Source organism: Alligator sinensis, unplaced genomic scaffold, assembly GCF_000455745.1.
Source record: "Alligator sinensis unplaced genomic scaffold, ASM45574v1 scaffold1517_1, whole genome shotgun sequence".
Taxonomy (NCBI): Eukaryota; Metazoa; Chordata; order Crocodylia; family Alligatoridae; genus Alligator; species Alligator sinensis.
In genome coordinates, this window is record NW_005842459.1 from 205,437 (window position 1) to 232,003 (window position 26,567).

Here is a 26,567-nt window from a genome sequence, read left to right on the forward strand (position 1 = left end):
ATGACAAGCTGACGCAGGCCAACTCGCATACAAGCAGCAGCATTACACCCCTCGAATGCCCCGATGACAACCCAAAAGGGGACTCTGCGTCCCAAGCTGGTGGACAGCTTTACGCTGCGGAGGGCTCTGTTTTTAATGCCTCCCTTTTCTAGCTTCAGCATGTCAAGGAAACGAGGAGAGGAGATGCAGCCAGAGACCTTTGCATTTCACAAACCCAGCGGAGGGCGCGGAGACAGCTGAAAATGGTGTGACTTGGGCTGATGGGAGAACATGCTGAAACGAGCCTTGGGGGGCAGAAGCAATGCTTTCCTAGGACATCACCAAGGTAATGCGTTTCAGCCAACGGCATGAGGTGCCATCCATGACGCAATGCAGGCAGGGTTGGCTCTGTTCAGTCTTTTAGCTATTAAAACACATTAAGAGTGCGATTTGGCTCTGTTAAGGCTTTTAGCTATTAAAACACATTAAGAGTGCGATGGCTCTGTTGAGATGCAAGGTGATCGGCGCTAATAGCTGCAAGTTTCCAGTGAAGCCCCATAGTCGATGGAGAGACGAGGGGAAGTGGCTCAGTGTTTGGTGTAAATCACTTTGTGCTGTCTGTCGGGACAGCAGATTTGAATTGGATAATCACGTTGCTAAAAATGACATGACGTGTAAAAGGTACAAAATGCACCCGCTGCGATCAAGGAGGGGCCATTTAAAGCAAAAATTCAGAAATGCTGTTTCACTGAATCCCTCTCAAAAATATAATCCCCTCTTTTCCAAAGGGAAAGCTTTTCCAGGCTAAGAGGAGCCACTAAACAGTGTATGATGATATTGCATTGACACAAGTGTCTAGAAAAATAGGGGAGGAACGTCTGATCTGTTCTGAAAGAGAGCCCTGTCTAACAGGAAATGTGCTGACGCTACATTTAACTTCATGACTCAGGTTTCTTACAAAATTGATGGAAATCCATATTTGAACTCTGTTACATTACGGTTTTTATTGTGTTTTTTTACATTTTCTCAAGGGGATTTTCATTTCCTTTGGGGAATGTCAGGACTCAGTTTGAAGGGGACACGGAGTCGCTTTAATTGATTTTGCTCAAAAAATTCCAGCACCCAAGCAGACTGGAGCAGACTTATCTCCAGAAATAGACTTGGAGTGGAAGCAGTCAGAAAATCCCTCTGCTAACCTGAGCTGTGAGGAGCTTCGGTGATGCAGGGTTGATCCAGTGACTCTTTGCATGAACTAACTGCAGGGAAATGGGAAAGCAATGGAGGCCTGTTCCTTCCCAGGATGAAAGTTCAGCCTTGTTCAGGCAGTTCAGTATTTATGGCTTAGCCCTAGACTTGTCTGGCTCCAAGGGTCCCCCAAAAGTTCTGCAGCTCAGGATGGCCTGCAGATCCTCATGGACATCCTTCATGAAAGAAAGTGTTTAGGAAGATGGCTTGATGCAAGAGGCACACAGAGACCTGGGTCCTTTCCTAGACATAAAGGAGGTCCCTTTACATTTTGGTATCTGGTATTTAGATACTCCAGCAATGGGAAATGCCTAGCATCATTAGATGAGGTAGGGCTGTGGCCTGGGTTACCACCTCCACTCTCACTCCCAATAGCAGGGATGTGCAGGTGTATGGCAGAGGGGCAGTGTTGGAGCTAAGGAAGGAGGAGTTGGGTATGCTCTTCTTAGATGGGAAATGCATCCAAAGACATGAGGGCTTTCCTGAAAGGAAGAGCTGAAGAACTTGGGAGAAGTCTTGTACTTAGATGCCTGGCAAGGGAAACCAACTCCCAATATAGGGACATGTGGTTAAACTCATTGCTCAGCCCTATTTCCTACCTACAGTATTAGACTTAGTGAAGCATGTCTGCTCAGGGCCCCTTGTCTTCCTTATCCTGTTTCAAGGCCCGGACTTCCATCCATGCTCGTTTTTAGTGTTGCTAATTATATCTGATACTGCTTCCATCTCTTTGGCACACTGTTTCTAAAGTCTCTGGCTCGCGGATTGATTTCCTTTTACTATTTTTCATTATGTTTCTGAGTCCTCTCTCTTTGTTTGGTGTGCTTATTGCTGGGAGGGTTTTTTTTTTTTTTTAATTCTCCCACCCCTTCCCTTTCTTCTCCTTCGCTGCAGTACCTTTGGGAGCTCCTGCCCTCCTTTCTCCCTGAGGCTGGACGGAAGCCAGAGACCATCAGGAGGTCATCGAGACACAGACGGTTGCTGGATTTAAATAAGGACTGGATAATTTTATGACCATTAAAAGCATTTGCTGCTATGCAAGCTAAAATAATAAGGGCAATCATATCTCATGCTTCAGGGAGCAAGCTGATTGCCTGCAGGGATTGAGATGGCAATTCTCCACCCCTCACTCCCCCCAAATATTACCCAATTGACTAGATGCACTAAATGGGCCTGGGGAAGGAAGGGTGCCAACTTTGAGAAACATCAGGCACTGGGCACCGCCAGAGGCCGGGGTCTCTTCTGTGCAAACACTGAATCCCTGTGTCTGGGACCTGTAGATGCAACGGGAGCTTCTCCCCAGCCTTGTGCCCTCCCCATCCCCTCTGAGCTTCCCTCTAAAGTTGTAGCAAGCAGGTTTCCCCTTCTCAGTGGTTATGCTCCCTCTTCCACCTTCACCCCTTCCCCGGTGTATTTCTCAGCATCTCTCGCCCATCCCCCCCAGGATATGCCTCTCTGTCTTGGGAGTCACGCTCCAGGCTTTTGTGATGTACTGGATCAGCTCTCCCTCTGATCCCGCTGTTACCAACCAGAGCTGGGTGTGATTGGCACGCTCAGAAGTGACAGCTTCTCTTGTTATGATTATTGGAATTTTTTTTTTCCTTGGGGGAAAAAAAAAGAGAGAGAAGGGGAGGGGGGGAAAAAAAAAAAACCCAAACCTGACAGACACATTGAAGTGAGAAGGGTTGATAAAAGGTCCCTAGATAACATCTCTCTCTTGGGTTGATTTAATAAACCTGCGCTTATAGTTTGTCAAATCCTCTGCATGCCGCCTGCCAGGTGGAACTGAAATAAAATAATATAAAGGGGATAGCAAGGAGTCCTCTTCGGGCTAACAGTGGCTTCATTTAAATGTCAGATCCACTTGCGCTGAGGGCTGATACCATCGACAAGGATTTCTGGCCTTTCTGGAAGCGTCACAAAATCTTTTGTATACTTCCCAGCCAAGTGCCTGGCCCTGCTATCCATCTCCCAGCCAGGATACAGGCCTGAATCAGCAGAGCGCTCCATTGTGTGCTGCTACGTGTTAGTTAACAGCCCGGAGGTGATGTTGAGGATTATGGCTCCAACAAATCACTCGTTAACTACACTAACTCATTAGAATAGGCCAAATACAAAATAGTTCTCAAGCATGCTAATGACTGATTTTAAGGGATTATTGCTGTGGTAAACCATAATTAACAGTTTATAACAGCAGTTCTTATTTAATTATACTCAGGCAGAGCTGCAAGGCTGCATAAGGTTGGTGAGCAAATTAAGGGCCACCAGGCACCAGTGTCATCTCCATGCTCCCCGGCGGTAACCACAGCAGGATGTCCGCAGTGGCGCATCCAGATGCTGCTTTTGCTGTTAAGTTGGTGTAAATCAGGACCAACTCCCCTGAAGACAGCGGGGTTGCTTTGGTGTGGAAGTGGCCCTGGACGTTGGTTCCAACTCCCACTCTTAGGTACAGCGGCATCCGCACACAAAGATCCAGACGACCATCAGCTGGCACTTAAAGTGTGGAGATACGTACATATATGGGGGTGACAAATTACAGGGATTGCTCTGTCCACAGCCCAAGGAAAGGTCCTAGCTGTGAGACAGCCTAGCCTTGGTACTGCCATCTGCCTTCTCTTGGGGTTTCCATCAAGGCAGAGCAAAGCATAGTCCTGCCCTCCGTGATTGAAAGGCCGTAGTCTATCACGGCATCCAGAGCCTCTCCAATGCGTCGGGAGAACCCTGGTTCCCAGCAGGCCACCCACTTTTGGCAGTCGGGGGGGGTAGGGTCAGGAGTTATGCTGCTTCTGAGGAATTTTACTGGAGGAAGGCAACCAGGAGTCTCCCAGAAGATCTGCTACATGGCCCTACTATGCGTGCGTATGAAATATTTCGGGGCTGGTGGGCAGCTTAGCTGCATGTGCCTCTCGGGGTCTGTACCACTGCCGTAGCTCCTGAGAGCACTGCCAAAGCACACCGTGCCTCTCTGCTCCCCACCACGTGCACCATGAGGCCTCACCTCCTTTCTCCTGCCATCGCTTTCAAGCACACCACAAATGGTTTCATGAGTGGTAGTGGGGGAGGAAAGCTCACCTTGTTTCCAGATTTGGCACGTGCAGAGCAAGGATGGGATGCGTTCCCAGTGGTACTCATGCACACTTTGGGAGAAATGTCACCCGCTGGGTGCCTGGGTCACATCCTGTAGCCTCCCAGCTGGGCAGGATCCCCAGGCTCCCCCATGCAAATGGCACCCACGCCAGGTTCCCTGACTTCGCCATTGCCTCTGGACTAACACAGCCCTCAGGTCCTGTAACCAGTGTTAAACGTAATGAATGATCTTGTCCTCCTTGTTTGTCTCCTCTTTAGTGTAACACTGTAATTAGCTTAATTACCAACAGATTCATTTTTTGTAACTTAAAATGGAAATTAAATTTTGCACCAGGTTTACAGGCTGTTAACTGGAATCGAATAATCAAGCCTGACTCTGAGTCCTTGAAAATGAGAATTAAAAAAGGTCTGAATTTACATATTCATGTTTTTAATAGGGTTCAGAAGGTATATTTGCAACTGATGAAAAGGATTAATTAAGCCTGATTTGCATAGGAAGAGTAGTTTAACCCTTTGGATCCCAGCAAGGCTACTTGTTGCTTTGGATTGCACTGCTGTGTGCTGAAAAGGCAACACTGAACCATAGTAGATCCCACAGCAAAACCAGCATCATGCAAACATTTGATGCATCATCTTCATAATATCCCTGAAGAGTTCAGAGCTCCCAGGATTACCAACCCCCACTGGCCGTTCATCTCTGTGTCACTTCCTAGGTAATTTATATGTCGTCACCATGATAAATCATACTGAAGCTGGTTGTCAGAGTCAAGCTGCATGTGAATCTGGAGTTTGCTGCTGCTGGGGAGATTTGGTCCAGTAGGTGGTTTATGTCTTCCTAGCCTCTTGTTTCAGCCTCAAACACCAGTCCTGGCCTTAAGTTGCAGGGCAGTCCAGCAAACTCCAAAACAGGGATCCTCACAGCTTGGGGTGGAGAACAAAAACCACACCCCACTTAGGTCTCATTGCAGTCAGGAGATCACCAGGTGCTATCCCTGGTCACTTGCTATCCTATCATGACTCTTATATTAAACCTCCATAGATATATATTTAATCACAGACCCAGACTTCTGTGCCAAGTGAGTGTGTGTCACCTCCTGGGGTGCGTTGTACATTATAGCTGCATGAGTTTTGGTGACTATATTACTCATCGCTCAGTCTCAGAGCCTTGAGTCAGAGACTGGCTTGCGCTACCAAGTGAAAATAAGGCATGCGTTTCACTGCAGCAGGTGGTATGCTGCATTTGCCTTCTAACACTTTGGTACCGTGTATCTTGCTAATTATTTTTTGGGTGGAATTTGCCGTGCACAGAGCTGGGTTCATTAGACAGATAGAGCTTTGAAGTGAAGTTTGGAATTAATGCTGGCATATGTAAATGTTTCTTTTGCCATGCAGAGGATAGGCATAAATGATGCATGAGGTCCAGGGAGTGAGTTGCATTTTGTTTACACACACCCGTTGGGCTTCATTATGCCAGAAATGTGCTAAGAAAATTTAGTTGCATATTGTCTACTGGGGTATATGCATCACCACGATAATACATGAGCCTTTAGCGGAAGTTAGCGTGATACCATTAACACAACTCGCCCCAAATTCCCATGGCGGCTGGAGTGTTTGTTTGGAGCTCATTGTGGCCACTTTGCTTCCCAGTTCTCAGCGCCTTTCCCCAAGGCTTCTCACACTGGGAAGAGCAGCGCATTGTGTACTATTAAGTATACAGGTCTGCATCCTGGAAGCCTCGCTCAGGCAAAACTCAGAATCATCTGGAGTTTTCCTTGCGGAAAGTGTGTTGCACTTACCCCATGAGACTTGCTTATGGTGCTAAATTCATAGAAGCAGCTGTTATAGGCACTGAAAGTGTGTTCTTAATACAATGAAGTATATCAGGGCATGGTTACAGATTTTAAACCCACACAGCAGCAAGATCAAATTGAAAGTTTTTAAGCGGTGACCTTTGGTCTCGACTCAGTTCTTGGTGTTGGAAGCGGGATTTTTTCTTACATAGCACTGGGTAATGCGACATGCTGCAGCACTAGATAGATACAGTTTAGTGATAAATATGGACTAATATGTGGAAGAATAGTAATAGGCCAGTTATTACAGAAATGAAGCATTCCTCAAGGGGTATTAGAGGTGTATGTGTGGTAATGAAGGAACAAATGCATTTAAATGTGATTTGTAAAAACGCATGAATCATTAAGATTCATTGTAAGAAGAATGACATCTTTATCTAAATGAAATCCCAAGTCTCTTCCAATATGTATTTTACATTGCAGCAAACTATCTAGTTTGGATGTGAAGCACTTCCCTCTACTGAATGGATTCTGCATGGCTCAGCTGTGAGTCATGGGCCTTGCAGTGCGGATGGTAGCAGGGTCTCTGGCTGCCTCCACCCTGATAGGGTTGACTTTATGGACACCCACAAGCCTGTATCTACTGACCATCCACACTGTAAACACCTAACCCCAGCCTGGAAGGTCTGGACTAGGGTCAATCCCTATTCAACCTCTGCTTCCCTCCTCAGCAGCCTGTCCCTTCAGTGTTTGGGACTTGTCTGCAGACCACAAGACTCCAGAAGTCCACCACGGGCAGTCCCATAGCTCTATGTTCCTGACTTCCAGACTTCCTATACTGAACTTCATATTTCTACTGCCCATAATTAGAGCCAAATACAGAAGGAGAGACAAGTCGTGGGTAGTCTGATTCCTAGATGGGCTTTCTCATACAACAGGAAGTATAGTGCCATCCCAATCCAGAGTGAGGGGTGGAGAATTGCATCTCAATCCAGCTGCCATCCAGCTGTGCTGGAGGCCTAAAGGCCAGACAGATAGGGGGTGGGGGGTGCAGTTCATATTGCTCAGCCTGGTTGAAAGCCTCTGGGGGTTGACCCTAAATTTCAGGAAAGTCTTAGCTTCTGTCTCAAGTGATAGGGCTTGAGGTCACTGAGGCAAGTGAACCAGTTGCAGAGCAGAAATTTGACTTTCCCAACTTATTTGTCCAGGGCACACTGTTTCACTGACTTTCTTTTTATATTACTAATGACATTGGGAAAACAGAATTCACAAGCCTCAGTTTCCAAGTCCCTGGGAACCCAGAGCTTCCCCGACTTCTGCTGGAGTTGCAGGAACTCGGCTCTTCTGAAAGTCAGGCTCTGTGGTATTAAGAAGGCTTTACCTCCTGGTGACACTTCCTTTTCTTTTGAGGGCCATATTCTGTATTTGCAATGTGCCTTTTAAAGCACTGCCCACCCATCTGGGTGGCACTTGGGGGAGGTCCCTGAAGACTGGAAGAGGGCCAATGTTGTGCGCATCTTCAAGAAGGGGAGGAGAGAGGACCCGGGCAGCTATAGGCCAATCAGCCTAACTTCTATTCCAGGGAAAATCCTGGGAAAATTCATTAAGGAGTCTATGTGCAATACTCTTGCAGAAGGTAGGATCCTGAACAACAGCCAGCATGACTTCACCGCAAGCAGGTCTTGTCTTACCAATCTCATCTCCTTCTGTGACCAGGTAACTCCCATCTGGGTAAGAGAGAGGAGGTTGACATGGTATACCTAGACCTCCAAAAAGCCTTTGATCTGGTATCCCATAATGTTCTCATGGGAACACTGGAGGATTGCGGGTTTAACTGCTCGACAGTCAGGTGGGTAGGCAGCTGGATGCGGGGTAGGTCCCAGAGAGTCCTAATGAATGGATCTGCGTCATCCCAACAAGAAGTGGCTAGTGGTGTCCCATGGAGATCGGTGCTTGGTCCAGTGCTTTTCAACATCTTTATTGACGATTTGGATGTGGGAGTAAAGAGCTTGCCGGCCAAGTTCACAGAAAACACCAAGTTATGGGGGATTGTGGTCACGCTTGAAGATAGGCTACAGATACAGGTGGACCTAGACAGGCTGGCAAGTTAGGCGGATCAGAACCAGATGAAGTTCAACATTGAGAAATGTAAAGTGCTCCATCTGGGGACGAACAGTCCCCATCACACTTACAGGCTCAATGATGCCAAACTTACTGACAGGGGCCTAGGAGTAATAATGACCATAGCATGAACATGAGCCGGCAGTGCGATGCTGTAGCCAGCAGGGCAAACAATACTCTGGCATGCATCAACCAGTGCATCTCAAGCAAGACCAACGAAGTGATTCTTCTGCTTTACTCAGCGTTGGTGAGACCGCAGCTGGAGGACTGCGTCCAGTTCTGGGCACCGCACTTCAACAAGGATGTGGTAAAGCTTGAGAGAGTGCAGAGAAGAGCCACCCATCTGATCAGAGACTTGCAAAGCAAGCCATACGAGGAAAGGCTGAGGGACTTGGGTCTCTTCAGCCTGAGAAAGAGAAGACTGAGAGGAGACTTGGTAGTAGCTTACTGCTATATCAGGGGAATACATCAAGGGCTAGGCAAACCACTGTACACCAAGGCACCCTTGGGGAAAACCAAGAGTAATGGCTACAAACTCCTGGAAGACTGGTTCAGGCTTAATATTAGGAAAAACTTCTTCACGGTCAGGGTGTCCAGACGGTGGAATAAACTCCCTCCAGAAGTAGTGCAATCACCTACCCTGGAAATCTTCAAGAGGAGACTGGACGGTCCCCTCGCTGTGGTCACTGACCCCAGTTGTCTTTTCTGCTTGGTGCAGGGGCTGGACCCGATGATCTTCCGAGGTCCCTTCCGGCCCCTTACAATCTATGAACCTGGTTAATCCCACATTGCTGTGATTTTAATTTAAAAGATCCAAATTGTATATTTAATTAACATTAAAAATATATGCTATAGCAAAAATACCCGCGACCATTTCAGGAAACATCGTGCCCTCTTCCAGTCTTCAGTGACCTCCCCCGAGCGCCACCCAGATGGGTGGGCAGTGCTTTAAAAGGCACATTGCAAATACAGAATATGGCCCTCAAAAGAAAAGGAACAGTAGCAACCATGTCGGAAAGCAGTGGTTCCCAGAAATGAGGACTTTGGATGAAGAAGTACACAAATTTGTTCCTGGTGTTCAGCTATTTCTAGTAGACTGAAGAGAGGCAACACAATGGAGTTAGCTCTTCTATAATGGACAGGGGGTGGCTGTGGGTAGAGATGCCCAGGGAATAGAGACACGTGGGTGGTAATTTAGCTTCTTGGCTGTCAACCTAAGGGGAGAATATGGGCTAGAAAGTACAGCTGTGCACAATAGTTGGAAGGAATTGCTGGCATCTTGGAGCATATGACGGAAGGATTAATATGGAGGTGTGTTTTGTCATAGACAATAAGATATGAGTGGCTCATTTCATTTTAACAGTCTTTCAAGTGCTTTATTCTTCCATTCATTCAGGTTTAAATGGTTTGGTGCAACTGGCACCTTTTGGTCACCATCGGGACCAGCATGTTGGCTTCTGTGCATTGCCCGCTGCTCCTCCCAGAGCCCGAGATAAAGGCAGATGATCTAGGAACTGGCACCCCCGCACCCCTTCAGGCTTGCATTTGTTCCTCTCCTGCTGCTGCTGTGAAAAGAGGCTAGAAATTACTGAGGTGAAACTTTGTAGTCTATTTTCTCCGCAGTGTTTATGAAATTGCTTGCTCATCAAACACAAAGAGCTGTTTACTTTTTAAATAAAACAAACACAAAATACCTCCGTTTTTATTGCGGTTTGAAAAGCTGCCTGCTATCTCCAGCTTCAGCGTTTGCCAGGATGGGGAGGAAATAAAGCTGCTTAATCAGTCTATATCACCAGAGGCTGAATCACTTGTTCCATCCATCCATGGAGATGTGAGTACACTGGGACCTGTATTCACTGGGCTGCCCCGAACCCCAGCCAGCTGCTCTGCGCAGCTCCCAGCGTTTTGCGGGGCTCCCGAACCTGGCCTTTCCTTATGGATGTGTGACCTAGCACCCCGACCGAGCAGTGCCCTGACACGGTGCAATGCTTTCTCAGAGGTAATCTGTCCTGCTCTGCACTCTTTCACCTTTGTGCGGTTTTGAAATGCAATAGGGCTGCACCGGGTACGAATTAGTGCAGTTGCACTGGCTGCACCAGCCCAGGTGGAGAGCTGTGCTAATGCACTATACTTCTTCCGGCACTCAAACTGGCTCACTCTGAGCGAGCTGAGGTCTCGCTATACCCATCTATACCCGCTGTCCTGTACCGTGGGTAATGTGCATCAGGCACTCCTACATCGGGCTCCCCTGTCACGTGGTAACGCGGACTGTAGATGGGTCCCTGACCTGGGCACCCTCAATTTTGGGAGCGTGTGAAATCTAGGTGGAGCTGTCAGAGGAAATAAGGAACTCGCATCCTCAATAGGCTTCCACATGACTGATTGAGGTAGGACAGCTACTGGGCAGTGGCAGGAAGATGCTGTAATGGAGGGCATGATTAAATGTATCAGGGCTTCTTTTTCTTGTCTTCCTTGTGTTTATTTACCAAACCTATTAGCGAGCAGCCGGCTCTTCCTTATGCTTTATTGAGACGCTCAGCTATGAAATAACTAAATGAAGCATCCCTTTTATTAGCCTTTGGACCTAGCTGTGGAGCAATCAGTTAATGGCTGGCCAGGTTTTGAAGATGTAAAGCCCATTAGAAGTGCTAAATAGTATTATTTTCCCTGCAAACGTTTTCCTGAATATTCATTTGAAATCACCCTTCCAATTACCTTAGCTGATTCTACAAATCCTACCCAGATTAACTGCAGTGCTGTTTACAGTTCAGCCGCACAGCTTGATTTCATCTCTCTCCAATCTCTGTCCAAGCCTTTGACCTGCAATCGTAGGCTGAAACAGCGCTAGTTCTGGTGCTCTCTCAATCTGTGCCTTTACTGCTTAAAGTCAACCCTGCTACAGCTCTTCCCCATGGGCACTTTGACCTGAGGCTTCCTTTTGCTCTTGTCTATATATTTTTCTTTTTAACGAGGAAACCTCTTATGACCCTTCTATTTCCTTTCAGCTAAATTAGTTCCCTAGGTAAGCCGTATCTTCGCACAGGTGTCTCACTACTGTACCTCGTGCTGTTTTGATTTGCAAAAGGGCAGCGCATGAGCCACCGTGATGGTAACTGTTCATTCTCCTGTGCCTGCTTCACTACCCTTTGCCACCACACAGTGCCATGCCAGATAGGTTGGTGGCTTTGCTGCTGAGGCCAAGACCACTGGAGCTAAATGCTCCCAGGCCGAAGCATTTTGCAGATCCCTGTATGAAAACCTCCAAGCCTGCCTGGGGATCGGTGTCCTCCACCGCCCCAGTCAAACCGAAGCGATTTGTTTTTTCATGGCTCTAATGGAAGAACTGCCCTGTGTACTGGGAGTTGTCCAGTTGCATGGAGTAGTGAGGGGCTCAGACTAGAGCCCCTGGCTCAGGACGCCCCAAAGCGTGGAGGGAGTCCGGGCGAGGATCTCGCTCAGTGGAGTTCATATCCAAATGCCACAGCCTGGACTCATCTCTGACAGAGAATTACATCTGTTTAATTGGGATCTGGACATTTCCTCCTGTCTGGCACTGGGCATATCCTCCCTGTTCCCAGCACAGAACTGTGGCTTCCCACCTCCAGTCTCTTAGTCCCTGTCTTTGGCACCTGCATTTAAAAGTGGAGGATGGCCTTTCAGGAGACATGAAGCTGCTTAGGGGCTGACCAGTGTCTATGCAGCAGCTTAGGAGGCTTGTGTTAGCTGGGAGCAGTAGAAGAATCTCATATAAATTTATGAGAAGGGAGGTACTCCATTTTCAAGTCCCAACTCCAAGGATTGAGAAACTTCATGATATAACCAGTGACAGAGGAACAGGGTGAGTTATTTTGCCACCTCTAAAGACGTGGCTGTGAACAAATGTTCTTTCCTTATGATAACATACATAACCATACCTGGTAGGCAAAGGTGGATTTCCCATCATTCGGCCTGACCCTGTATTTATCATTCCTGACACACGAGCAACCTCCAGGCTACCAGAAGCCTAAGAGGAGACAACTGGGACTCAGACCATGATATTGTGAAGAGGGAGGGCAGGGGAGGGGGTCTTGTCATGATAAAGAGCTGGAGCTAGCAGATGTGACACCAAATCTTTAAGAGCTCCCAAAGAACAGGTATGAGGCTCTGGAAGGCTCCACGAAGGTTATGGAGGATGCTGATCCCAAGTGGACAACCTTCAGAGGTACGGTAAAGATGACCACAGGAATATAAAGGGGCAGAAAAAGTACACCAAATATAAAGAAGAAACAATAACTGTGCACCTTTGCGGAGAAGGAGGAGCAGGAGAGAAATATTAATAATGTACAAAGTAGAAAGGAAAGGAGATGAATCACAAGCAAGGCTGAACAAGGGCCCAAATGGAAATCTCATAGTTACAGAGAAAGCAATTAGAGAAGGATAGAGGCGCTGAGCTCCTTAATAGTGAGATGGGTAAAGGTGAGTGACAAATGGCCATTTTCCAGGCAGCTGAGCTGTTTGTGGAAGAACCAAATTTTGAAGAGATTCAAGAGGCAATCAAAGCGCTCGGGAAGAAGAAAGCACCAGGTGTTGATAATGTGTCTGCTGAATTATTAAACAGGAGGGGAGAAACCATCTCAAAGACGTTATAAGCAAATGTTGTTCCTCTGGAGATTTGGAAAAAAAAAAGATTCAGAGGAAATAAAAGACATGCCTGGTTTTGAAAAGAGGAAGACAAAATGGGCCATAAGAGTTATTGTGATATCTTCTTGCTCATTAAAGTCTTAGGACACCACTTTGATACTTCTATAGACTTGCTCCTTAAACAAGAGGGAATTGATGGGGAGTTCTCAGCTGGGGTTCTGGAAAACCTGATCCACGGCGGATCGTGTATTTTCAGTTCATTGACTGCCCAAGATAAGATGGCAATAGGATCAGCATACACAGCTCTTACAGATTTTAAGAAAAATGGTGAAGGTATATTGCTAGATGGCCTCTGGGCTGCAATGAAAGAATTTGGAATCCCTGATAAAATTATGAGGATGGTACAATTGTGTGTTTGCATTTGAAACAGTAGAGTATGAACTGGCAGTGAAATATCTGCCTCATTTCCTACCAATATGGAACGCAGGCAGGGAGGTGCTCGGGTCCATCAGTGTGGCTCTGGAAAAAATAATACAATCATAGCAAACTTTTCAGGGTGAGTTGAATTTAAATGGCCTGCACCAGCTTTTTGGATATGCTGATGATTTGGCTTTTGTAGGAGAGACAATAGACACGATACAAAGAATGGCTGGAGACATGAAAGAAATGATATGAAAAAGAGGAATATAAATGAAGGTAAAACAAAAGACATAGTCATAAGCCAACGAGAAAATCTTGGGCAAGCTTACTTAGCAGATGGCAACCATAGACATCAACAAGTTAAGCAATTGAAATACCAAGGAGCATTAATGACTATTTTATTGCATTAGTACAGTTTTAGTGATTTGAACAATTTGATAGGGCGGAAATTAAAGCACGTATACAGAGGAGGACTACCTGTTACTTTTCTTTACAGAGAAACGTTTAGATCCAAACTGCTACTGAGAGAGACCAAGCATCAAATATACAAGATCGCGATGAGGTCTCTTGTTCTGCATACACGTAGGACTTGGGTAACTTAAGAAGGAGCTGATGGGACCCCGTGGAGTGACCGCTACACCCCCCCACCTATCGAATATGGCTCTGCACTAAAACAGCTGCCACCCTCACCCAGCAGCACGCCTGCCCCTGTTGTCAGTGCCTGTGCGTGGGGCTAGGGTTGTGCCTCTCTTATGTTACACTGCCTCCTGCTGCCCATCCTATGCTGAATCTGCTCCATGCACACATCAGTGTAACTGTGGGTAAAAGGCATGTCTGTCTTGACTGAAAGTGCATGTTTAGATGCACACACAAAGCAGCGGGTTGGCAGTGCCATTCAGGAGAGAGGAGCATATGGACCATAATTAGCCACATGAGACCTACATGTGCCTCCATCCTAATGCCCCCCTTTGCCTGTCTCCCACCTGTGCATGGGGCTGCCTCTGTGGCTGGTCCCTGGGCACCAGCAGTGTGATGCTGAGCTCAGAGAGGCTGCATGGGCTCCCGCAGAGGCGTGAGGAGAAGACGGGATTGTTTCCCCGTGTTGTCATTGCTTACTCTGATGAGCACTCAGAAATGTAAATAAATTCTGACTCTGGTTTCCAGACTCCTGCTCTGCCGGCTCTGCTAAAAATAGCCCAGTGCAAGGCCTGCTGCTTTCCAGCCCCCACCCTGATCTGCCTGCTTATGGGTCCAGCCCAGGAATGAACACAGGCTCTGTGCCAGAGCCTGTATTTCCCCTGCCCTGGCCTTGTCTGTGTGGGCCAGACGTCCATAGCCCTCTGCTCCTTCTCCGGCTTGAACTTGCTGCTCCTTCCAGAGCAGTGATTTATGGCTAGGCTGCCATGCACTGTAGCCAGGCTGCAGCTACCACCGCGGCATGCAGACTTCTCATTTGTGCAGCACCAAGGTCATCCCTGAGATGAGTTTGCAAGCCTCATGGAAAGTAGCTGGCATCAATTAGCAGGCTCTGGTTACATCTACCCACTTGGTGTGGAGTGAGAGGCAGGCGCACAGGAGGGGCGGCTGTCGGACGACTCTGAGATAGACTAGCAGGTCAGAGGCTTCTGCAGCCAGAGCTGGTTGTGAGACGAAGGAAGGTCCTGTGATCCTGACTCTGCTACACACATCCTGGCTGCTCTGCATCTCCATTTGAATACCTTATTTTCTCACATACAACACGGCCCAAAATATAATATGCACCTTGTTCTTGAAAGGTAAAATGAGCACAAAAAAAAAGATTTTTCTTTGTAGTGAGTGAGTGAGTAGCAACAACTAGGGAGCCAAACCTGCTCACTGGTCTGCCCCCTTTGAATCCATGCAGATTATACTTTTGGTTTCAGCCGGTAGGCAGCAGAACCTGCTCTTACCTTATTTCTCACATACAATGTGCACCCCAATGTTCAGCATCCAGTTTTTTGGGGAAAAGAAGTGTGTTGTATGCAAGATAATGTGATAATGGGGATGCCTGCACTTCAGTACTGATGAGGGGAGTTGCGAGGCTGAATCCATTGCTATGATGATGGGGGCCATCAGAGTGACTGTGCTAGCTAGTGCAGGGTGCTGTGGCAGAGCCGTGTGAAGCCTCCAGCTACAAACCGCAGAGCTGCCTCAGGTTAAGAGTCTGGTGCATTGGTAGGTCTGCTCTGAGGAAACCTGCTAAGCCCTAGCCCTCCCTATCTTTAACCTCCTGAGTATTTCTAATCATAGGGAATGAAGACAGGGATGGCAAGATGCAGTGGATGGCCCCAGAGCTGGGATCTACATTTCAGAGGCAAGTTCCTTTCCTGGCATGCCCTGTCTTTAGTCCCAGAACTGCCAGGCTATCTGGGGGAGGCCCAATCCAGAAAAGGAAATAGGAATTTACTATCTCCCACAATGCAAGAACTAGCAGTCACAAAATGAAGCTAGTAGGTTGTACTTTTAAAACTAACAAAAGGAAATTCTTTCTCACACAGGGGGTAGTTAAAGTTTGGAACTTGTGGCCACCGGATGTGGTGAAACCTGACAGTTTAGCCAGAAGGGATTCAAGAAGGGACTAGACACATTCCTGGAGAAAAGGGGCATTGGTTGCTATTGAGCATGGGAGTGAGGGGCAAAGGAGCAGTGGAAAAAGCCCTGGTTGCACCCAGTTTCCTCTCCCTTTCAGCATCTACTCGCTGCCTCTGTGTGACACAGGAGACTGGACAAGAGGAACCTATGGTCTGAACCAATAAAAGATAGTTCTTATAGCTGGGACTGCAGCAAATGGCCTGCCAGAGCTGTGCTCTCAGCTGTGCTGCTAGTCTGTCCTTTACAGAAGCCAAAAAGTCTCCAGGGCTAAGTACAGACATTCAAAAAGCCCGAGCCTGAATTGATTCAATCTTGCAAGTTAGTTTAACCTGTGTAAATTGAACCAACACGCAAGTGAACAGACATTCACTTTTGATTCCGGAAATGCAGGCACGTGCCTGCAGTGGCCCAGACTAGAAGCTGGGTGGCACTAGAGTGAGCCCTCCCTTCCCTTCAGGCTGCAGGGAAGCTGAGCTGGGGGTGTGGGTCAGGCCCTGGCAGGCTGAGTAGGACTGGGGAGGGGTCTGAACCCCCACCCTGGCACGTAGGGTCCCCAGCTGGGGTCTACCCAGCTTTTCCCCCCTGCTTGAGGCTCAGCACAGCCTGAGACCCCCAGAGCCCCTGCTCCCAGCCAGGGGGAGATCCCACTTCACCTTCCCAGCTGCAGAGGCTGGGGTTTCACTTGGGGCAGCCTGGGAGCAAAGTCCAGATCAGGGGGAGGAAGAGGAGCAAAATGGCCCCAAGCCCAGGTGGGGACATACACAGAGGGATTGCGGCAGCTGTGGCGGCTCCATCCTGAATGTCAGCCCTGCCAAGCAGAGGGACCCAGGCTAGGGCTGGGGAAGGGGCTTGAGTGTGTCCACACTAACCTAGGGCAGAGTTGAGCTGAGCATGCAGCTAGGGAAGCAGCTCCTTCCCGGTGGCCCCTTCAACCCAGTAAAGAGTGGCACCTGGGCTGGTCCTGGCCCCCGCAGCGGTGCACACAGCATGGGCTTACCTCCTCAGCCCCGAGTGCTATTACCTGTGTCTCCTGGGCGACTGGACACTGAGCTGGGCACATCCTGCTCACTGTTCCCCGATCGCAGAGGTGGGCAAAATGCTGCCCACGGGCTGGATGCGGCCCACCAAGCCATTCTATCCGGCCCGCAAGACCCCTACAAAATTTAGAAAATTAATATTAATCTGCCCTGTGCTGTCTGTCATTCAGCCCTTGATGGCTTGCCAAAACTCAGTAAGCGGCCCTCTGCCCAAAATAATTGCCTGCCCCTTTCCTATCCAGTGTTGGTGGCGCAGCATGGCCCCGTGCACCAGTTGCAGGTGTGGGGCACTACCCCTATGGCTTCCCCCTGTTTGGCAGCATGGGTGGTGCCTACCAGTATGGCCAGGGTGAGCCCCCCTGACAGCGGTGGCGGCAGGGAACTCATAGGGGTAGAGCCCCATGCCTGGCACCTGGTGCATGGGGCCGTGCTGCACCGCTGCTGGGTAGGAGAACAGCAAACAGAGCGCACCCACCACAGTGCCCAGCAGCCCGGGGGGCGCAGTAATAGTGTTCAGGGCTGAGGGGGCACGCCCGTACCATGCCTGCCAGTACAGGGGCCGGGGCTGGCCTGGACACCACTCTCCAGTGGGTGGAAGGGGCCTCTGGGCAGGAGTTGCTCCTCTAGCTGCATGCTCGGCCTGACTCAGCTCTGCCATGGGCTAGTGCAGACACACTTGAGCCCTTTCCCCACCCCCTGCCTGGGTCCCTCTGCTTGGTGGGACTCATGTCCAGGATGGAGACATGCCCTCTGTGCGTGTCCTCACCTAGGCTTAGGGCCATTTTGCTCCCCTCTCTTCCTCCGATCTGGCCTTTGCACCTGGGCTGCCCCAAGCAAAACCCCGGCTCTGGCAGCTGGGAAGGTGTAGTGGGATCTCCCCCTAGCTGGGAGGGGCTTCTGGGGGTCCCGGGCCTTGCTGAGCTACAAGCAGGGGAGAAAAGCCGGGCAGACCTCATCTGGGGTCCCTGCCAGTGGGAGAGGGGAAGCAGGGGGATTTAATTCCCCTCTGCGTGAGCCCTCCACTCCAGTGGGGAAAAGTCTGGCAAGGGCTGCTCTGCCCCCACCAGGCAGACCGGGCTGCGTCCCCCGCACGCTCACCCCCTCGTCAGCCAGCCGTCACTGCTCCAGCTAGAGAGCAGAGGAGCGGGGCCAACCCTGCTCTGCTCCAGCAGACAGCCCAGCTCAGCCCAGGCTGGCAAAGCATGCTGGGATGCTGGGGGTCTGTGATTTTACTTGAACCAGGAAGGGGTCTGGGACAGAAATTCCATAAACCGGTTTGACCTAAATGAGTTAAGTCTGATACTACATTCAACCAGGTTTATCTTCAACTCGTTTTGGCCATTTTGAAACTGGTTTATGTGCACTGAACTTCTGTTCTGTTACAGGTTTAAACCAGTTTCTAATCACTTAAACTGGTTTGCGTGTCACTTCTGTCCCTAGCCCAGCTGTTTGAGAAAGCCAGCGGCCCCTGATTTATTGTGCAACAGGTGCATTCGAACTACCCATAGGTGACTCCCCTGTGTTAAGTAGGTGAGAGGGGGTTTGCCAAAGAGACACAAAGTTCAGAGTCATCCTCCCTGGCTTGATTTGATGCACACCAGAAGGACCCAAAGCGGCCCTGCCAGGTTCCTGGGCAGCCGCCGTCCGGGTGGAGCACAACCGCTGCCTCCACTGGGGCAAGTGTCCGTAACTGCTGCTGCCATCTCAAGTTGCAGGCCCAGCTGAGAGGTCAAGGTCATGCTGAGAGACTCACCTGTTTTCTCCCTCCTAGCAAGGGGCCATGGGAGGAAGCTTGCTGATTTTTGTGCTGTGTCATCTCTGACTAATGACTTGTCTTTCCCTCTCCAGGGCAACCAAATTCCCCATGTGAGATGCGGAGATAGAGGCGGCTGTTGTCTCTGTGTCCTCGGGGACGCTGCTTAAGCCCCACGAGTTCCTCCTGTTTGCTCGGCGGTGTCTGAGACGAATTCCCCAGAGGCGCCGACTGGAGACTCAAAAGTCCTAGCCATGTGCTCCTCGCTCCCTACTGGCCGTCCCAAAGCATTTGCCAGCGAAGCTTACTTCTATCATTTACCCTGGACCAGATTTTGGAAAGGTGCGCACAAATTCCAGCAAACACAGCCTGTGCTTTGCACATGCCGAGGTGTGCGTGCCAGCCTCCGTCAGAGGCTGCGCACACAGCTAGGCACGTACCCTTTGGAAAACCTGGCCCTAAAATATACCTACCTATATTTAGATCCACTTTGCCACATTTAGATACTGCTCGTACATCACGGGCTCTAGCTTTGAGGCAGAACTTGCTACATGTGAGACTCCGGTTCCTTTTCTGTCTGGCACTGCGAGAATCGGGAGCTGTGGGTAGCAGGGTATGAATTACTTGCAAATGAAAATCTTCCTTTGCTTAGCGTGGGATGCCATGCAGTGAGACTGAGGGATGTTTTTTATTCATTCATTCATCATCCCTTTGAGGAATGCTGCTTTAAGCTAAAAAACATTTGGTGAACATTGAAAAGTTTCACTTGAAGCAGAAACTTTATGTGAAAGGCTCTTGCCAAGCCCTCGCTACTGCTGTCTCCTTTCCTTCTGAAGGGAACAGCAGGGTTTCTACAAAAGCAGCAGCAATTCTCTAGGGGGCTTTGGCAGCAGAGGGTGGAATAGATTAGGATTAAATAGTAATGTGCGGGACCAGCTGCTGGGGCTGTCTCTTGTGGCTTTCAGGGGTCTGGTGCACAGATAACCCGGCCTAGGCCAAGGAAGGTCTTTGCTTCTCTCCAGCGTTACCTTCCTCCTCCCGTCCCTCATCATCCTCTGAGAGAGCCAGAGAACTGAAAACCTGAATATGCCTTCTCCTCCTTTTCTTCTAATACCCGCTCTCTTACTTCCTTTCTTCTCCCATCCTCCCAGACTCAGATATCATCCCTGTCACACACGATATAGCTGCCAGCTGTTCCCTTTACCAGATCTACGGTCATTAGTGGAGGTCCTCAGGAGGACATTTTGCTCCAAAAACAGGTCCCCACCCACTTGGGCTACAAGACAATCCTTCACGCACTATAGAAATATTAAGGATTTGAGATCGCTGCGGCCTTTGGAGCAGAGATCCATCCAGCCCGTTTCTTGCAGTTCATTTTCTGGCGTCTCTAAGAAACAGCCTAGTTTTTTCCCCCCCAAAAAGGCCAACCTAGCAATTGCACTAATGACAGCTGAATGCTTCATTCACGTTTGCCACCGAGCAGAGCGGGTGCTCTGGTTCTGTAAGATGTGGTAAGATTGTCAGTGGGGAGCAGCGTCTGTATAATGGTGCCTGGGTAGAGAGGTTGGCCCCTCGTTCCTGCAGATAGAAGGACGGCAAACAGAAGAGCAAGCGGGCCCAGGAACCGGCAGATAGGAAAGGCAGCAACCACCGACAACCTGTTGGATTGCAGGGAGCACAGCAATCGCAGCAGCGTCAGCACATCCGACCTCCTGTCGGAAAGGGGCAGTGTCAACGCAAAGGTGCACGAGGGCAGTGCTGCCGTCTATGTCCTCTGCTCCCAAGAGGCTGGCTGGTGGTTGCCCATATTGTCATACCCCCCATGCATGCACACACACACATGCGCACCCCTTGCCCACTCACCCTGCTGCCAAGACGAGGCAGCTAGGGAGCAATTTACATCTTGGCACAATAATGGAGACCGCTCTTGCATACTAGACATCGCCCCATGGTACAGGGACATCCTCCACTTTGGTTACTGATGAGCTACCGGTATCCGACCCCCCTTCTCCTCTGGCCTCTACCTGCTGCCTCCCTAGCTGGCAGCATTGTGCTCTTCGACAACAGAAGGCAGCTCCTTCTGATTGAGGCATCGGTGTTTGTAGAGAGCGGGCGAGACTCTCTCTCTGTCTCTCCTCCCTGGCCCCCAACTCAACAAATCAGAAAATGTCATAGGGTAGTTCAAGGAAGAGCCAGTGAAGGGTCCCTCTGCTCCTTCTCTCCGTTTCATCGCCTCCGGGAAGCAACTGCTCACTCTTAAGATCTCTCTCTCCGCACTTTCACTCTGCGCAATCTCAGCCTCTCAGGAGACTGCCTCCTGTCCGACAGGCAGGGCACAGCTGTTCTCTCTCGTTCCCTCGTTCTGTCCCTTTGTATCTCTCAGCCTTGCTCGCTATCTCTCATCTCCCCGAGTCTTTTCATCTCTCTCCCTTTCTTTCTCGGAGCCTTTGTTTGCTCGCTTCCCCTGTCCGGTGGCACAGTCAAGGCTGCCGAGCGGGGTGATGACGAGTGGTGTTCAGCAGCATTGTTCGGCGCTCTCCTTAGACAGCGAGGGCACTGTCAGTCTGGAGCATCTCTGTGGACCTATAGATGCTTTGCCTGCCGGCAGGATCCAGTTCTGTTTTGATTCCAGGTCCGCTGCCCCCACGCTCCCCTGCAAGAGAAGCCCAAGCCTGAAGGAGACCGTGGAAGAAACAAGAAAGCCTTCTCCAAGCCTCCAAGGCAGGTCCCTTTCTCCCAGGCCTGTCAAATCTTCCACACTGAGTAGCTGACACCTGCAGCTGCCTCTGCTTTTCCCCTCCCCTGTGTAGCCTGGAGTCCTTGTTCAGCTGTATTTGGAACTGTTGCTGCTGCTGGTGAGGGGGAAAAAGGGTTGGGACCCTGATGCATGCTGGTAACTGCAGGGGTAAAAACTTGGGGATCTCCAGCTTTATCCAAAAGGCTTTTGAATGGGAGTAGCAAGAAGATGCACACTGATCCAGGGGGCATGATAGTCTTCTTATTGCCCTGGGAGAATCCAGGAGGCATGATAGTCTTCTTATTGCCCCGGGAGACTATCCAAGGAGGTTCTGGGCTTTGTGGTTGCCATTTCCATAGGAGGCCTGTGTCTGCTCCTGCCACTCTCCTGCCTTTGCTGCTTTTCACTTTCTCCTGGAAAGTACTTCCCCTCATGCATGTTGGTGCTGGGGGAAGGTATTAACCCCTCTGCTCTGGAGTCCTTTATTTGTCCTCAGAATAGATACATCCGAGCAAGAACCCCTGCAAACGTTGCACACAAGCCATTTGCTGCCAGCTCACCTCAGCCCGGTTTTGGAAGGACATCCCCTCACAGGGAGAGGGAGAGTTTGGCCTCCGCTCAGCCTTTGGGCAGTGGGCCCATGCTTCACCGAGGAAGGGATGTTCTCACTCTGCTCCGTCTGGTCCCCATCTCCGTGCACCTGTTGGCATCTTGTTCCATGGGATACAAATCTTTCCAGGTGTGTCCCTGGCCATAGCAAGGGCCTGGCTCAGTAGCAAGGTAGGGAGGGGATCAATGGCAGGTGTTTCACATTGCTCCCAATGTCAGCTGCAGACTGTTTGTAGTAAAGCTGTTTGCTCCTATTTCCACGCCAGCCCTAAGCCAAAGCCTGCTAAAGCCAATGGAAAGCATCCTGACAACTTTAATGGGTGGCAGGGTCTCTGTGTAAACTCACATCTGGGTACTTGGAGCTTTTCTGACCCCATTTTGTCTAACGAGCTTCTTACCCTGATAGGCGTTTCATCTAGCAAGAGCAATGCTGCTGCATCAAAATTTTGGCATTTTTCTCTGCTGGATCCTGACTAGTCAAACGCTGGCATGAAAACAGGGCCACACTGATTTCATCTGCTCCTGCTGTTTTATAATACTAATAACTTTGTATTTCTATGGCGGCTTTTATTTGCATAGCTAAAGGGCTTCACAAACAGGCTACTAATTAATCAAGCCTCACCAATCACCTCATCCCGCAGCAGTGAGGAAGGGGGATTGGTGGTTCAGAAATCCAGCATCAGAAGCATAGAGAGAGGAAGTGATTTCCCCTAAGGTGAGAGATGTCCCGTGCTGCCGGCTGACTCGATACCCTTCTCTGTTTTGTCACTGCGTTATGATCTTTTATGACATCTCTTACCTGTTGTTGTGGAGATGATTATGGTGTCAGGGGGATTTAGGATTTCATTTGGGGAATAAACCTCCAATCTCTTGGATTCAATCTTAGTACAGCAGCCTAGTAAATAGAGGTCCTTGTGCTACACTGGAAACCTCTGGCTAATGAGAGGATCCCACCAGTAGAAGAAGCCACCCACAGTCACTATCCGTTAACATCACTGATGTATCTGAGCTCCCTTTGCTGCCTCCCCTGATTAAATTAATCTTCCCTGTGAGGTGCATGGGTAGTATTATCCCATTTTACAGATAGGGGATGGAGGCATATGGGGCAGGAGGCAACTGAATAGCAGGTGAACATCACAGCACTTCTGCAGTTCAAGGCAGTGAGCACACAGCGATCGCTCCACGACAGAGCTATGAACCCCCAGATCTCCCGAGGTGCCAGCCCAGCGCCGTAAGCCCCAGATGCCCCTTGCTTCTACACCTTGTCGGCCAGCCCTCACTGCTGCCTCGGTTGGACTGTGGAAGTGCCCTGCCTCTTCTGCGGCTGCTCTGGGGCAGCCTTGCACAACCCTCCTGTGGGAGGCTGGTGAGTGGGATGCTCAATCTGCCCGTTCTCTGTGCACCCCTTGCAGGTCTTGCTCCCTGAAGGCAAAGTGACTCTTCTAGATGACCGACAGGAGGCTTTACTCACAGCTCTGTAAAACCCGCACAGGCTTTACCTAAAACCTCCACTGCAGCAGGGAGCCCCCGTTGCCATCTCCCTTTGCACATTAGGAGGCAGGTTGCTCAGGAAATGATCCCACTCCAGAAGTTGTCGGAGCAAGGTTTGCACCAGAACCTCAAGTCCTGGCCTGGTGATTGCTGCATGTGCCGGGGCGCTCGCTCTAGGCCCTGCGCTTTTACATTCAGGTGCACGTCCCACAACAGAGAAGCTGAGACACTCAAAGGTGGAGAAGAGGGAAACCTTTAGCAGAAATCTTGTTTCCTGCTGGGCCACGCACTCTTTGAGACAACTGGTGCTTTGAGGTGAAAGAAAAGCAAGTGAAATGCATGCCAAGCCTGGGATATGAGAGTGTTGCTCGTAGAACCACAATATTGATCTGTGGCATGAGGAAAACACTGTTGCTGGCTACATTTGATCTGGAGCAGGGGTGCCCCCATCTTTCTACAGACTATGGAGCATGCCCCTCCACTTGTGGCTGGAGATGAGGATATGGCATACACCCCTTCCTTCTCCGGTCCCCAGACCAGTGCATGGCACTCCTATTTTGTGTGTGCTGAGGCTCAGGCACAGCATTTATGATAGAGCCAGGTTATGGGACAGGCCTTGTTGAATTTGCTCCAGGACCAGGATAGCAATATGGTTTCTTTGGATGCAGCAGACCTGCCGTGTGAGGAGTTGGGGGCTCTGTAATGAGGAGCTGTCTTCTTGCCCTCCCGTGGCTGGCACGCAGCGACTGGACTGCAAGGCGTGTTTTTGTGTGTACCAAGGCCTGGTACACATGGCTTGTCCTTGCTTGTGCCAGGGATTAGGATGTCAGAGCAGTCTCAGTGGCACTGGAGCCGGACGCACGTACTCCACATGGACGCTGAGTCTTACAGGCAGCCAAGATTAAGACTTCCCTCCCTGTGGTGCAGCTCACTCTCTGGGGCTCCTAGCACCATCTGTCCCTATGACACGCTCGGTCAACGGGCAATGTCCCAAGCCCAGCGTTTCTCAGGGGAAGCTGTCACGGGGTCAAAGGGACCTTGCCACCCATCACTTGGTGTCTGTCTTCTGTTGCGTGTGTCCTGGTCAATGGATTTGTCTGGACTCCCGGCTCCGCGGGAGTCCCCGGCGTACCTGAAAGGACAGGCAGTTCGGGTGAGGAGCTCACTTTGCTGCCCGTGGTAATTCAAAGGAAGGCAGCCCAGGGCAGGGGGCATTGACTCCCATGGGAGCCAGAGCTGGGATTTGAAGAGAAGGGGTGGCGGGGAGGTATTTCCCAGGCTCTTCCCTCTGACCGGTGAGGGAGATGCAGGGCCAAGAGGCCATGTGTGGGGACAGGCTTGGGGGCACTTAGAGGAGATGCTGAAACCTGCCTTTACTTCTGCTGAGCGACTATTTTCCTGGGGAAATTTTCTGTCTTGTATAATGAAAGCCTGTTAATGGCTTGTTGTCTACACAAATAAGCATGGGGAATGAACTCATGCACTTCCCAGCCTGCTCCGTGTCTCCCTAGCTCAGCTCCCTTTCTGAACAAACATAACCTTTGCAAGAACGCCTGTCAAAATCACTTTGAAGTATTGAAATGAGAGTACGGGACGCCGCTCCTTCCTGGGCCCTAGTGCTCCTCTGGTGGAGCTAAGCATTTCCCACAAAGGAGACTCATGAGAGGGTCGCTGGAAAACACAGCCAGGCCTGAGGATTTGGTTAGATACAGTGGACAGGTCTTAGAAAACCACAGGGCTAATGAAGCCCAGCCAGCAAATGAGATGGCCGTTGTATACCCAGAATGAACTCAACCTGCAGCCTTAGTCTTTTCGAAGCGGCTGTATCGATAGGGAACATTGGCTGTGACCGCCTCGCATCTGGGAAAGGATGGGGGGTGAGGAGGGACGGACCTTGCATTTACATCCCATTTGAAGCGTCGTGCCTTTTTGTGTCACACTCTGCGCACATCTGATCTGGTGCAAAGAGCCGGGACATGGGGTGTGAGCCTCTTTCTATGACCAGGACTGGAACATGGATGGCGCGCCCGTCGACTCTTCTGACCAGGGACCAGAAACCCCGGTCAGCCTTGGGTATGAGCCCAGCCTTCTGCCTTGGGGAGAGGGTACACACACAATACTAGCCCGGTCGGGCACCGTGGCTATATAGATTCTGCGCTCTGTGCTTGCATCAGCCTGAAAGTCCCTCAGATTATCCCTCACGATCCCGCCCTGAGCAGAATTTGTTTCCTCTCGCCCAGGAGCTAATTCAGGAAAATAATTTTACCATCCAGCTCACCCCTTTCCTACCCACCATTGCTTCTGCTTCAGCCCTGCAGGTGGACCTCATCCTCAGCGGCGGAGCCAGTGCCAGTGATTCCCCAGGTCCAATTTGGAAGTGCTGAGGTATGGCTCTTCCCAGTTTTTCTTTATAATATAATTCATTTCTTGCTTGACATGCTTTTGCGCTGGATCCCGGCCCTGCTGTCAGCGTGCAGAGCAGCCCTCAGGGGCTCATTTGGAAACCTGGGCATCGTCACCTGTTTCTCGTTAAAGCAAGGACTGGCTGAGACCCAGGCTACCCCTGTGAAATGCCACTGGCACTTTAATTTCCACCTGGAAGATGTCTTCACAATATTTCGACCTTCCATAAACCTTCCCTCCTCACCTGAGACTCTCAAAGGTCCTTAAAAAAATACCAGTCCTGAACTGAACCTTTAACCCTCTGCGAACAGGAAAGGTCGTGTCCTCATTTTAGGGATGGGGAAGCTGAGGGACAGGGATGTTTGGCCCCAAACTTGCAAACGGGACGGCTGCTCTGGGAGAGAGACTAACTGGGAGGCCGGTCAGAGTTCACTCGTTGTCCTGGCGCCTCTTGAAAAGGCAAGCACTTTTCATTCATAGAGATGTGGGGGGGATAGTTGAAAGCACATCTGAGGAGCAGATAGGGAACCCCTTCACTTCTTCATCAACAGTAATGAGTATATTGGACCATAAGGGACAAGACAGGCTCGCCGGTTCAGAATACTCTTTGCTGTTCATGAAGCATCCAGCGTGCCCCCCAGCAGGGGAAGAGCTGGTAAGAGCCA

General features: G+C 49.9%; 1 long non-coding RNA gene across 1 annotated transcript; it reads right to left on the reverse strand.

The window, feature by feature from the left end:
- Positions 1-9,589: 9,589 nt before the first annotated feature.
- Positions 9,590-18,936, reverse strand: LOC112551407. The gene is made up of 3 exons (XR_003095712.1): positions 18,663-18,936; positions 16,894-17,026; positions 9,590-9,787 (listed from the first exon to the last, which is right to left on the reverse strand). It is a non-coding gene; the product is annotated as an uncharacterized LOC112551407 (long non-coding RNA).
- Between the last annotated feature and the right edge of the window lie 7,631 nt (positions 18,937-26,567).